This window comes from Macrotis lagotis, chromosome 3 (assembly GCF_037893015.1).
Source record: "Macrotis lagotis isolate mMagLag1 chromosome 3, bilby.v1.9.chrom.fasta, whole genome shotgun sequence".
Classification (NCBI taxonomy): Eukaryota; Metazoa; Chordata; class Mammalia; order Peramelemorphia; family Peramelidae; genus Macrotis; species Macrotis lagotis.
The window spans coordinates 239,720,505-239,734,965 of record NC_133660.1 but is presented as its reverse complement, the minus strand read 5'-3'; the positions used below and the strand labels follow the sequence as shown (position 1 = coordinate 239,734,965).

General features: G+C 40.2%; 1 protein-coding gene across 10 annotated transcripts in view; it reads left to right on the top strand.

Annotated features, from left to right (window-relative positions):
* IRAG1 (inositol 1,4,5-triphosphate receptor associated 1) overlaps positions 1-14,461 on the top strand; it is a 154,234-nt gene that overhangs the window by 34,342 nt on the left and 105,431 nt on the right. For 4 of the 10 annotated variants that reach the window (XM_074230311.1, XM_074230308.1, XM_074230315.1 and 1 more), the window contains exon 2: positions 11,851-11,955. The exons of 4 other annotated variants lie outside the window; for them this stretch is intronic. The gene's annotated coding sequence lies outside the window, so the exon portion shown is untranslated. Of the gene's footprint in view, positions 1-11,847; positions 11,956-14,461 lie in introns of all 10 variants that reach the window. 2 more of the 10 variants (XM_074230310.1, XM_074230307.1) reach the window with 1 other exon arrangement.

The following is a 14,461-nucleotide window of genomic DNA, read 5'->3' as shown; positions in this document are numbered from 1 at the left end:
GGTTTATATGTCTTCTTCAGGGTTGGAGGTCCTCAGGGCTTAGTAGGTCACTTTTTGTAAGATGAGAATGACAATGACTGATAATTATTTGATTATCAAGTTTTAAAACTTGTATTATCTTATCTATGCTAACATCAACCCTCTGAAGTAGATAGTATTATTATACCCATTTTACACATGGGGAAACTGAGACAGAGAGCAAGTAAGTGGTTTCTCCAGACTCACTTAGTCAGTAAGTGTCCAGAGGCTGATTTTGAACTCAGATTTTTCCTGATTCCAAATCTATCATGCTACCTATAATGCCATGGATCCAGGGAGTGAATGTATGTTAAACAGAGGCCACATTTTATCCTTCGGCTAGGGTTTGCAAGTTCTTCACAGTGAGTCAGTCAAGTACTTTTTTTTCAGAGGCACATGATCTAAGCTGTAAAATGGAGCTAATTCATGTTATTGCCATAAAGAAATTAGCTAACATTTCTAATAGTGCTTATTATCCCCAACAATCATGAGAGGAAGATGCCATTATTATCCTCATTTTACTGATAAGGAAACTGAGGCAAATAGAAGTTTAGGTGATTTACTTAGCTAATAAGTATCTGATGTCACATTTGAACTCCAGGTCTGACACTCTATCCATTGTGCTAGCCAACTGCCCTTAATCAGTAAGTAGGAGTGGCTAATAATACTAATCTCATAAATTTAGAAAGAAAAACTGAATGAACATAAGTCCTATGGGGCAGGCTTGACTCTCCATGCCCCCACTTCCTGGCTTATATGGTCAACATGTCCATTACTTGGGGTAAATTCCATTCTGAAGGTCAGGTGCCCCAAATCACCAACTGGCTATAGGTGGTATTATACTGAGAGAGGAGTTGGTCAGCTGGTCATCTATGGAGTGCCCCACACCAAAAGTGTTTGGGAAAAGGCAGGTCCTAAGAAGGCAGCCAGACCCCAGACACCAGGCATGATCATACAGCAAAAAAGTGCAGCCTGGCAAAAGGTTTTTATGCAAGACCAAGAGATGGTGGTCAGCCTTGCAGAGGAAGCATCCCCTCCCCAGTGTCAGCACCCTGGGACAGAGCTCTTATGTTCCCCTCTTGTTTTTATCTATGGGCTTAGCCCCTTCTCTTCTCTGGGTCTCAGGGTATTGGACTAAATTATCTCTAAGATCTCCTCCAGTTCCCAAAGAGAATTGTTCAATGGAGAAAGTGAAAATGGAAAATGAAAAGGGTTGAAATGTAAAAGAAGTTTGGATAGAATTAATATAGTATCATGTCAGGTCTCAAAAGACTCTCAGAGGTTATCTAATCCAAACCTTTTTTGACAGATGGAGTAACTGAAGACTGGGGGAAATTAATGTTCCCCCTGCCAAGTAATATTTTTCCCCCCTTCAACCTGAATTCATGAGATTAGAGATTGATCTGCCATTAGAACACAAATCTAACTCCTAGACTTGAATCCTTTTCAAATTCAGAGGCTCCACAAGAATATGTGATTTTAGAGATAAGGTGAAGCTTGCTGGAATGTAAAAATCTTTAGGCAAATAGTAGTTAGAGAAGAATGCAAAGATGCATTTGCAGGTGGCATGAAACAAGCCAGGAAAGGGAAAAAGTCTGTCCTTGGCTCGTCCTAGGTGGAACTTCCAAAAGAACAGGATAAAAGAGGAAAAATCCCAACAATCAGTTAGCAAAAACCTGGCCATACCAAGTTGGGGCACTGTAAACAATGTCCCAGTAAAGAATGTCCCATCATTCTGGTTGGGCAATAAGCATGGACACTCTAAACAACAAGAAAGATGCCTACTGGAGATTAAACTCCCCAAAGGGGGGGTTAAAATGAGCCTTGGAGAGGCACATCTATAGAAAGGAAAGCTGGGTGATGAATGCAGAAACAAAAACATCCAGAGGAAGAACAGGAAGTGGGAGGGAAGGGAGACAGAGAGGGAGAGGGAGATGATAGGGAAGGAGAGAGAGAGACTGAGAGAAATGAGAAAGTGAGGAATGAAAGAGAAAAAGAGAAATGAGAAAGGGGGAGACACACACACACACACACACACACACACACACACACACAGAGAGAGAGAGAGAGAGAGAGAGAGAGAGAGAGAGAGAGAGAGAGAGAGAGAGGCACAGAGAGGGGAGAGACAGAGAGAGACAGAGACAGAGCTAGAGGGAGAGACAGAGAGACAGAATGAAAGAAACAGAGAGAGAGAGAGAGAGAGAGAGAGAGAGAGAAATCAAATTCCAAACTCAAAAAAAAATAGAATTTCTGGTTTAAGTGTGTGTGCGTTTCTGCAGACTGCATACCTACTCACACCTTTAGAATGAAGAGTAATATGTGGGACTCCCCTTGGAACCTTTGAAGAATATATGTTTGAGGACCAGATGAAGAAATGAACCAACCTGTGAACACATCCCCACTTAGCTGGGGAACAGCAGGGGTTGGCAGCAAAGATCTTATTTCTGGGAACAAAAGATATCAACCTCAGCCTCATCTTAAGAGCTTTCTGTTTAGGTAACCTCCCTCCTTCCCAAACAAAGCCTTTCCAACCAGGAAGTTCAATCTTCACCTTAATCACTTATATCCTTCCAACTAGTTGGCACAATGGATTTAGGTCTGGTCCTAGAATCAAATTTTTATTCAAATCTAGCCTTAAACATTTACTAATTATGTCACCCTGGACAAGTTACTCAACTTTTGCCTCACTTTGCTCATCTATAAAGTGGAAATAATAATAGTACCTACCTCCTAGGATAAAATGCAAAAACATTTGCAAAGTGCTTTGCAAACCTTAATAGTGCTAATAATTATTATTTCAGCTGAGTAGCAACACCAGATTGAATAAACTGAAAAGAGTATGGAAGAGATTATTAGAATCATAGACCTAGAAGGAATCTGAAAGGAATACTAATTCCTATTTGACATGAATGCTCTCTATTGTAACCTTAACAAGTGGTCATCTACTTCAAGCTTCTGCTTGGAGACCTTCACTGATGGGGAACCCACTACTTTTAAGACCATTACTTTCCACTTTGAGATAGATCTAATTGGTGGAAAGTTCGCCTTTATATTGAACAGAAATATGCCTAGCAGTAGCTTACATACCTTCTATTCTTGAACTCTTAAAATAATTAATAACAGGTATTTAAAATTCATTCCTTAGGGATGCATGGCAGAGTACCTTTCACTCATGGGATGTGAGAAACAAAGCTGGAAGTGATCTCAGAGTTCAGTTAGAGACTCAAAAAGGTTGAATGACTTACCGGAGGTGAGACATGGGAAGTAAATGTCAGAGGTGAAATTTGAACCCAAATCCCCTCAGTACTCTGTACTGTCTCCATCTGCTGTGTTCTTTTTCTCTGAACCCTAGTAACAGGAAGGCAAATTTCAGCTTAATGTAAAGAACTTTCTAACCATTAAAACTGCCCAAGAATAGAATGAGCAAACTCAGGAGGAAGTGAGTTCCCCTGGGGTTGGAGCTAATAGCAGAATAATCACAACAGAGTGGATTTTTATCCTGGGGATGGAGCCAGAGAAAGAGAAGTGAAAACTCTCTGGTCTTTAGAGCTACTGATAAAACATTTGGAGAAAGTGGGACTTCCAAAGAAATTTTTTTTTAAAAAAGCAAAAAAGGACCCACAAATATTATATACCTATATCTATATCTATCTATCTATCTATCTATCTATCTATCTATCTATCTATCTATATATATACACACACATATATTATTTATAGAAGCTCTTTATGTGGTCTCCAAGAACTAGGAGGGGTGGCATTAATTGGGGAATAGTTGAAGAAAGGATGGTTTGTAAATAGAATAGAATACTATCATGCCATTATCCTGGGTCCCATGACACATACAATGCATCAAACCTCTCTAAAATAGAAATTATGTGCCAAAGATAAAACAACCATATCTCCATAGTCTGGGGACATCCAGAATTCAAAAGAAGATTAAAAAGAGCTCTCTTAAGTCCATGGACTGATGTTCACTGGCCCTGAATTCACTCAGCATCCCTACCCCATTTCCCACACTACCAGCAACAAGGCTGTATTAGCAAACCCTAAGACATGACATAATCTCTCAGCAAAACTTATCCCAACACACTAGTCCCCCTCTCCCTCTTTCCAGGGCTATGGAGAGCCTGGCTCCAGGCTTCAGAAATTGGTCTTGGCCATGACAGCCAGTCTGTGAGGCAGCAGCCTCTCTGGACCAAAAGCCTGCTGGGACCCTTACCCAGAGCACCAGTGCCGCAGAGCTCTGAGGGACCAATGCTGATCCAAAGAGCAAAGAAGTAGAGAGAGTGGACAGGGAACCAGACAAGAACACTCTGTGGCAAGCATGATGTAGCACCCTACTAAGCTTGAGGGAAAGAGTATGGCTAGGGTCAGTTCTAACTACCCACTTGAGGCAGAGAACTAGACTGGTTATCTGCCTAGTGTAGGAAAAGACTGAGATGCTTTGAGATCCAGTCCCAAAGGAAACCATAGTCAGAAGGAAGGGAATTAGAAAGGGGGGGTGGTGGAGCTAAGTGGCGAAGTAGATAGAGCACGACCCTGGAGTCAGAAGGATCTGAGTTCAAATTCAGCCTCAGACACTTAATAATCACCTGTATAACCTTGGGCAAGTCACTTAACTCCATTCTTACAAAAACAAAATGGAAAAAAAAAAAGAATGCATGAGAGGGAAAATTAGAGGGGAAAAGACTGAAATGATCAGTTTTCAGGAAGAATACATAAATAAATAAATCAACAGGAAAAATAGTAACCACAAAGGGCATTGTGGATCCCCAATCTAATAATGCAATTCAGCCATCTATGTTAAATATTATGCCACATGATGAGACAGAGGATCCGGTAGAATTTGAGGAACAACAATACCCTGATCCTCTACAGTCCAAAAGAGAAATGAGAATTATGAGGGCAGACACAGCAAAAATAAAATAATAGAAAAACTGGAATCTGTGCTGACAAACCCCACCAAAGAAACACAAAGAGAAAATTGTAGTTTGGAAACACACCAAAGTGTGAAGGATGACATAGACAAGAAGCAAATATAATCTTTCTATTAGAAATGAAAAAAAAAAAGGGTTTCTAAGAAACCTAGGAAGATTTGTATGAAGATACAGAGTAAAATGAGCAGAAACAGAAGAGCAATTTATACAATAACAAAAACACCATACAAATAAACAAATTGCAAGACTTAAGTATTCTGATCAGTGCAATGACTACTATGATTCCATAGGTCCAATGGTGATACATGTTGCTCACCTTATGACAGGCATAATTTTTCTTGAGAATGCTAAAATAGGACTCTCTTTATTATACATATTTGTTATAAGAATTATGGTTTTATGGTTGTTGCTTTTTCCATTGGAGTTGGTGGGAGAGAAATTTGATCTTTGTTCATTGAAAAGAATAACATTTCATTTGAAAAGAAAAGAAAAGAAAAGATGGGGCTTCCCAAGAAGGAATAATGGACTTAGATAAAGAAGATATGGCTTCAAGACCTTCTCTGATTGTTTCTAGCTGTGGGGCTAACTTGAACAAATGGCATCATCTCTCTGGCTGTCATCTGCAAAATGAGGGCAAAAATACTTGTACTATTTAACTTACAGAATTCTCTGTAAAATGGGAAGTATTACTGTAACAATGAAAGCAATATAACTGTCTTCTCTGGCAAAGGACACAGCTAAGAGAGTTCTGCGGGGCTTTGGAGAGCACAAGACTGATCTGGTTCATAGGAATCCTCAAGGTTGATCCCATGAATGTAAGACATCTAGTATGGCATCTGGTTTTTGTGTGTTCTTGTTTGGTTTTGCTGGCTTGTTCTTCTTTTAGAATAAAGGCAAAGCTTTATTTACAAGCAAAAGGCAACAAGAACCCTGACTTTCTCCTTCCTTTTTGCTTTCCCTGTTCACCTCAAGTTACAGACAAACACACAAGGCATTGGGGTGATACCAAACAAAAAAATGCATAAATCACCAGCATTTCCTGTTTTGGAAACAGTGCATCTGATGCATTTAGGGTGAACTGAACAAAGAAAGTTTCCCGGGAGACAGAATTAACTTGGCATTTGACATGAGGGGCTCCGGGTGAATGGAGAACATTTTAAAAAAATGCCTTTATCCCCCTGGGACTATTTAAGGCTCTGGGCGCAGGCATTTTTAGCTTCTCAGAGTACTATTTTTTGAATCCTGAATCTCATTAATCTCCCCACTCATGCAGACCGTGAGGAGTCAGTGGAAACTTCAACTTGGCACAGGAGCTATTTCCGAACATGGCTTCTGTTCAGAGCCATCATGCCACCTGAAATGAAAAACCAACGCAGCCACATAAGTCTGGAAGGGACTTTCATGTTACAGGCATGGCATTGCACTAGAATAAAGCAACCCATAGATAGAGGTCATCTAGCCCGATACATGAATCCCTCGACAGCATCTCCCATGATCAGTCATCTGGAACATTGCAAGTGGCAGAGGAAACCGATTCCATGCTGGGACAGCTCCAATTTGTTAACAAGTGCTCCAGTTTTGAGTTGAAATCTGCCTCCCTATCACTTTCCCTCCTGTTGCTTCTAGTTTTCTCTGGGAGGAAGCAAAAAGATCTAGTCTCTCTTCCAGAAGAAAGATCTTCAAATACTCAGATAGCTCACATGTACTTGCTTATAGACTTTTTTTTTCCTTAAGTGTCCTCTCAAGGTTATTTCTTTTTGTTTTGTTTTGTTTTTTTAGGTTTTTGCAAGGCAAATGGGGTTAAGTGGCTTGCCCAGGGTCACACAGCTAGGTAATCAGTATCAAGGTTATTTCTTGCTGACCCTGATACCATTTTGATTCCCTTCTCAGTTTTGATTTGTCCCTTCTGGACATGCTCATTTTTAAATGTGGCTCTTAGAACTGAATTCCAGATGTGATCTAAATAGGACAGAGCAGAAAGTTCTCTCCATAGAACAAAATCCATAATAAAATTGTCAGCAGGACTGAAATATCACTATTGTCAAAAGTATGTAGTGAGAACCCACCTGAGCAAAATACTCTGTTAATTGTCGTACAAGTCAAGCTGGACACACTGAGCTTCAGATCCTTTCAGCAGATAACAGACAAGGTCAAAGCAGATAAGTCTCAACAGAGGACATATGTATAAGCAGAATTGTATTGATGTAGAATGTATATGTAAATATATGTATATGAAGAATTATATTGATTCATATATTAAATAGTTCATTAGATCTTAGTTCATAAGATCACTTGATCTTAGAGATAAAAGGAACTCCCAGAAAGCTTTTACCCAAAGTGCCTCTTCCTTCTCCAACTTCCCCAAACAAGTAGCCATCCAGTCTGTACTTGAATACTTCCAGTGTTAGAATATCTATTCAGTTCAACAAACATTTTATTAAACTCTTATTGTATAATATATTAGGCAAAAATACAAAGACAAAAAAAATGAAACAAGTCCTGCTCTCCAGAAATTTTCATTCAACTGAGGGAAAGATTATCTGACATTTATGCAGGGCTTAAAGATTTACAAAGTGTTTTCTTTCTATGCTTTATCTCATTTGAACCTCACAGCAAAAGAGAAAAGAAGAGAAGGGAACAGCATTTATTCCACATGGCAGACAGTGTTAAGTGTGTCAGAAATATCACCTCATTTAATTCTCACAAGAGCCTGGGAGGTAGATGCTATTATTTTCCCCATTTTACAGTTGAAGAAACTGAGGCAGACAAAAGTTAAGTGACTTGCCTAGAATTACCGTCTGTGCATATCTGAACATAGATCTTCTTAACTCCAAAGTCAACTATCTACCCAATATATTATCCTATCTTGCTGCAACAGTAGCCTCATTTCATAGATGAATACACTGAGGCTCAGCCTGAATTACCCCAGTCACACCATTTCAGAGGTGAGAACTGAACCCAGATGTCAAGTTCTATCTTAGCTACTATGCCACATTACCTCTGCCTATTGAGGCTTCCCATTTCTGACTTTGGACAACTATAGGTTATCAAAATGTGATAGGAAGGCAACAAAGGAGACAAGAAAAGACTCAAGAAGAGGAGACTGGAGTTTTTTGGATGATCAAAAGAAGAAATGTATGAGGAACAAGTCATAGCCTGAACTCTGTCTAAGTTCAGAGTAAGGAGGTGGAAAATTGAATGAAGGGAGTGGTGAGGATACTTGATTGGTTCTAACAAGGGACTAAAACTCTATCAGAAATAGCTCAGTGCCTCATTGTTTAGAAATTTAGTTCATATTTGCTTCAGAAGCACCAAGATGATGGGAGATTGGCCCTTGCATGATTCTAAAGTAGATCAGATTTTAGTAGGATTGTAGGAGTAGCTCAACAACTTCTTACCTTGAAGCCCCTATTTATGTGGAATAGCACCAAAGCATGTGTTAAATATCTCTTTATTTATAAAACTTGGATACTTGAGCTAAAGGAGACTTCAGAGGGCCTCCTTTACCCAGAGTGCATCTTGTTTTTCCAGTATCTCCAACAAGTAACCAGGCAGTCTCTGCTTTAACACCTCCAGAAATGGAGAAGTTCTCTTTTGATGTGAAATAGGTAACATTTTCCTTGTCATCTTGCTAATTGGTCTATTGCTTGCTAACGGCAACAGAGCAAACCTGGGGACCTTCTTCCGACCCACAGCCTAGATCCAACCATTAACTTCATACAAGTGTCAGAAATAGTACCCTTCTTTACATCCACAGTTGTGAAAATGCAGCATCACTTTAGCCACCATTTGCTGAGTCCATGAGATAAGGCTGTTATTCCATGAAAGGCGGTGTATGCATCTGGGGCTTCTGCCTCCCTTTGAGGCATCTCTGTCAATCTTTCTTGTTATATATCTGTGTGCCTCTCCATCTTCATGTTTTCTTCTATATGTGGTATCCCTCAATGTTCACATCCATCTCTCCTCCTGTCTCTTGCCCTATCTTTGCATTTTCAAAACATCATTTTTACTCTTTTCTACCCCTCCCCTATTAGTTCCTATTCTTTCACTGAAATATGCTATTTTTATAAAGCTTTATGCAGTCCTAGAACATCAGAGCTAGAAGGACTCTTAGGAGTCAAAGGCCTCATGGAGTCAAAAGATTATATATCCAGAACTGATCAGAAGCTCTTTAATGCAATCTCCTTATTTTACAGATGGGGAAACTGAGGCCCATCTCTTCAGAAGTGACTTACCCAAAGTCATATGAAAAGTCAGTGGCAGAAATGGAGACTGGAGCTAAGGTCTTCCAGGACAATATTCTTTCTACTCTATTCCATCTTTATTTTATGGCTAAAAGAGAGATCCAGAGAGATTAAATCATTATCCAAGATCACTTAAATTCTTACTTGAATTAGGCCTTTAGAGCTTTTGATCCCTAGTTCAATGTTCTTTGGTTTTTGTTTAAATTTTATAGTACCTTGTATGTGTATGTGTGTGAGTTTTATACTTCATTTGTTTTCCAATATAGCTCTACCCATTAGACCCCTCCTTATAATAAAGAAAAATAATTTAGAAAACCAACCCACAAAATTACTACAATTGGCAACATATATTGTATTCTTCTCCTATAATAGGCCCACACCTCTTGGGTCATTTCTATTGCTCCAGGATGCCTTCCCAGTTTGTGAGTTAAAACTTTAGTGAGTGGAAGATTTTATGCATTTCTCTCCTTTAAACAAAAACAACAGCAACGAAAAGATTTTTATTTATCACAGTAATCCTGGGTGGATTTTTTTAGTAGTTTAATGGCTACTAATACAGAGCACGTTTCCTACCCCTCAGGCAATTATTTCTGACTCCCCGCATACCATTTCACAAGCAGTTTTTGATATCTTCCAGATGGGCTCAGTTTTTCTCAAAGTGCTTAATTATCCCTATGCAGTGGATGCTCTGTGGTTTGTCAAATCAAAATGACGAGTGTCAACATCTGAGGTCTACCCAAGGTTGGCTCCTCTCCAAGATATAAAGCACCCAGGAATATCTCAGAGGATATCTTACTAGTGCTGCTCCATCCATAGGTGCCTGTCTATGGAGGTCTATAAGCTCAAAGATAGGTTTGAGCAATGTCATTACAGAGATGATAATATGATGGAGAGAATCTCTCCTTTTAAGGACCTTCTGGAGTCCCCAGGGATCTCAGGGTCTTTAAGGAAAGTGTTCAGACTTTCTGGCATGTGGTCACGGGTAATAATATATGACATCATTAACCCATCTGATGGGAACAAAGGACATCAGACAGGATCTAGGCCAGAAGCCCAAAAGAGCCTTAGAGGCCAACTATTCCAACCTGTTCTACAAGCAGGAATTCCCTCTACAACATTCTGGACAAGAACTCATCCAGCATCTGCTTTAAAAGCCCTGAGGGATGGGAAACTCTGAAATCAGAAGCCTTGGGTTTGAATCCTAACTTTGATGCTTACTTGATACATGGCCTCAATTAAGTTGTTTTGATTCTCTAAGTTCCTGTTTCCTTATCTATGAAGTTATTGCTGTTCATCCTTCATTCTCAAAGAGCAATAGCATCAAAAAGATGATGTTTTGACTTGCAGGTGAAATAAGGATGTTGGAAAAGATGGCCTTTCAGCTTTGAATCTCTGACCTATGATTCTGTGACCTACCAGGTCATTCTGTTTTAATTTTGGGTCACTTTCATTGTTTGGATGATTTTCTTTAGGTTGAACCTGAATCTGTCCTTTCTGCAACTTGCAGAAACCAATCTCTTATTTATGAGATGTTAGTCTCATGTTCATGCATCTCCTATTTGGGAACAGACATCTCTGTTGCTCTGGATATCTCATTCTTTCTGGGAGTGTTTGCACCAAAGCTAGCCTGCTAGAGCATAGTTTGGGAGAGGGAGGCATAGAGGAGGAGGCCCCATTTCCCCAGAATATAGGGAAATAGATCAATCATCCAGGGTTTTGAAATTTTAGATGATGTGGCTGCACCCTATCTGAGCCAGAACTGAGAATGAAGAATAGAAACTTATTTTCAATGTCAGTGTATCCCCCACCCCCCAGTCTGACTGTGACTCAGGGCTTAGCATCACCTTTTTCCATAAAAGAACACATTGGGAATGTTTGGCTAATGGCATTAAAGGAGAGCAGCAGAAGCATGGATAATCCCCAGATTGATACTTGACCTTGAGGCTTGTTTTGAATTTACATGTGATTGAGCGGCTTGTTTTTCCCCCATCACATTCTCCCCCTTTTTTACCACCACTTCCTCCCCCCATTTCTAACAAGACTGCAATTCCTGAGACTAAGACAACTTTAATGAGTTGCTGTGGCTAAAGAATATTAGTCATTTGAAGGCCAACACTTGGAGACACCTTGGCTGACAGATACGTACCAGTTCTAAACCTCTTGAAGTCACTCCCTCCTTCTAATTTCCACTGGTTGGACTCCACTTGTCCTGCTGTTGCTGAACAAGACCCACAGGTCTTTATAATTTGTCCTGCTGCTTTGATGGCCAGATCTTAAAGACTATGGGTCCTTTCCATCTGCCTTGCCCTCCTACATTAGAATGTGAGTTCCTTGAGATCACCATCGGTCTTACAAGCTCTCTGAGGGCAGACAAACTTTGAGGAAGAATTGGAGGAAACACATTGGGTTAAATCTCACATCCCTGTTTATCATCATTCATCTTGAGATTTTGTCTGAACCTTAACAATGACTAGGTGAAGAGCTCTAGGTTTTTACTGAAGTTTGGCATTGTTGTGACAGTCTGGGAGTTGTAGCTGTGACCTGGGATCTCTGTGTTTGATCAGATTACAAATCCTACTTAGTACTCCATTCAGACTTCACTATTGAGAGCGTAAATTAACCTGATCCTTTCTTCTTATTCCAAGCAGGAGAAAGGCAGGCCCACACTGGAAGTAACAAGGGATCAACATTTCCTTTCCCCTTCTTCACCTTCAGCAACAGCTGGGACATTGGGGTCTGCGATCCACTGCTAGGTAACATATTTCTCTTTCTTCTTTGCTGAGCATTCTGAGCCATGGAGCCTCCCTATCTTCCTTAGATATTTGACTTGGGGCAGGCCCAAGATTCTCAAAGGTCAGACATTCAAGGTTCAATTAATCTACTCCACATGATATGGTAGGAGTAATGAACTAAAGCTTTCTCTAATTTTGAGCTTAAGGAGAGAGCTGTGAATTCCTAGTGATTAAGTAAAGGAGGCACCATTTTTCTTAAATTACTCTCTTAAAATTGATGAGAACACATTTGATTTTCTAAATATTCATAGCACCATAGATTTGGAACTGAAGGGGATGTTGCTGTTGTTTTGTTATTGCTCTTTTAGTCATGTCTGAGTCTCCATGATCCCTTTTGGGGTTTTCTTAGCAAAGATACTGAAGTGATTTGTCATTTCCTTCTCCAGTTCATTTTACCGATGTGGAACTGAGGCAAATAGCGTTTAGTGACTTGCCTGAGATCACACGGCTAGTAAGTGTCTGAGGTTAGATTTGAACTTGGGTCCTCTTGATTCTAGGACCTGTGCTCCACCTAGTTACTTTTGGAAAGGATTTTAAGGGTCATCTAGTCTAACCCCATCAATTTACAGATGAGGAAGCTTGAGTCCCAGAGAGATTAAATGAATTTTTCAAGGTGTCATAGATGGTAGTTGTCAGAGTTAGAATTTGAATTCAGGTCTTCTGAAAGTCTTTTCATTGTATTCCATTTCCTTGGACTCTTCTGCTGGAGAATATCTAAGTCAACAAACTCTTCAAATCAACAGCTATTTATTATTGTATGCAGTGCTCTATGCTCAGTATTAGAGGAGATATAGGATCTGAAAAACTGCAATTATATCATAGCCTTAAATCAGAAATCATTTGTAGGAGAGAACACATAACGATGCAAAGGATAATGGATTGCTTTGGTCCATCATGGTTTCTAACATAAGGAATTGAGGTGGTTTTACTTGACTCTGTCCCAAAAAGTGATCATGCCCAAAGCTATTGGATATTGGAAACTCTAGAGGAAAAAAACAACCTTTTTTTCACTAAGCATGTAGATCACCCTGACACAATGAGAAGCAGCATTTCCATTAGGATCAACTTGACATAGTGTAAACCAGCGTCTTCATGATATAGACACTGTCTGACCTAGTGGAGCCGAGCATTTCCATTATGTAGGATCACCCTGATATTCCTTGCAGTCACTTTTTCTATGCATCAGTCAAGGTTATAGAGAGTGATCTTCATTAACCCCCTGGTCTCAGTTACCATAGAATCAAAGGATGGAAGAATTAGAAGGATTTGTAGAGGTCGCCCAGTCCAATTCCTCATTTTTTTTTCCCAGGGAAAAACTGAGGCCAAGAAGGTAGCACAGTAGAAATATTATGACATATGAAGACAAAGAACTTAGATTCAAATCCTCCATCAGATGGTTCCTTCCTAAGTGACTTTGGATGAGTCACATAACCTTCATGGGCATCATCATCTCTCTGTAAGATGAAGGAGTTGTTCTACCTGGCCTCTGAAGCTCCTTCTAGCTCTAGATCTCTGAACCTATGAACTCTCTAAACCAAGACTTAACAAAGAGGTGAGAAGATGTCTTCATTCTCGAAGACCATGACATCAAGGAGATGACGCTTTGACAGGTACATGAATTGGATTTGAGTGAGGGAAGCTGTACTAAATCACCAATCTCATTTTCTCCTCCAGAGCCATCTAGATCTAGTGGTCAGATATGGATCAGGATGACTGCAGATGGCTCTGGATTCAAGGCAGTTAGGGTTAAGGGACTCGCCCAAGGTCACACAAATAGTATCAAATGTCTAAAACCAGATTTGAACTCCCATCCTTCTGACTCCAAAGCCAATTCTCTATCCACTGAGCCAGCTACTTAGAGGTAGTGATGTGCCCAAAGCCACATGGCAAGTTTGAATCAAAGCCCCTTATTCTCTACCCAACCTGTAGCTAGGCTCTTCCTTCAACCCACTGATTCATCACCTGAATCTATGTCTCTGTGAAGCTCTCATCAAGCTTGTTTGGGAGCATTGCCCTGCAACCTATGAAGCCCAATCAGGAGCAGAGCCTCAAGGGAAGATGGCACTAAGGCAGAGGAAAATTTTCCAGGAAAATATATCAGTTGCACAGCTGTCCCCCTGCAGGCATTTCATCATCAGCATGACCAGCAGGACTGGGAGCTGGTGTTCCTCTCCGTGAGTGGGATGGTTCCCCTTTCAGGAAACATCTTTCAGTATTTTTGTCCTATCTGTACTGAGGTCAGGGAAGCAACTTCCTTCCTCCTCCTATCTCTGGGGACTAGGGAACAGTCCTTTCTTTAGAAGGACTAAGGATGTGGGAAGAGGCTAAATGGTACAGGCTACCAGAGCTGTATGTACCGTTCTATTTCTAGCAGCCCAAGCCGTCCAACTCTGGGAACAGTAGAAAAAACATTGGGGTTAGAGACAGGGACCTGGTTTCAAATTCTGCTTGCATAACTTTAGGCAAT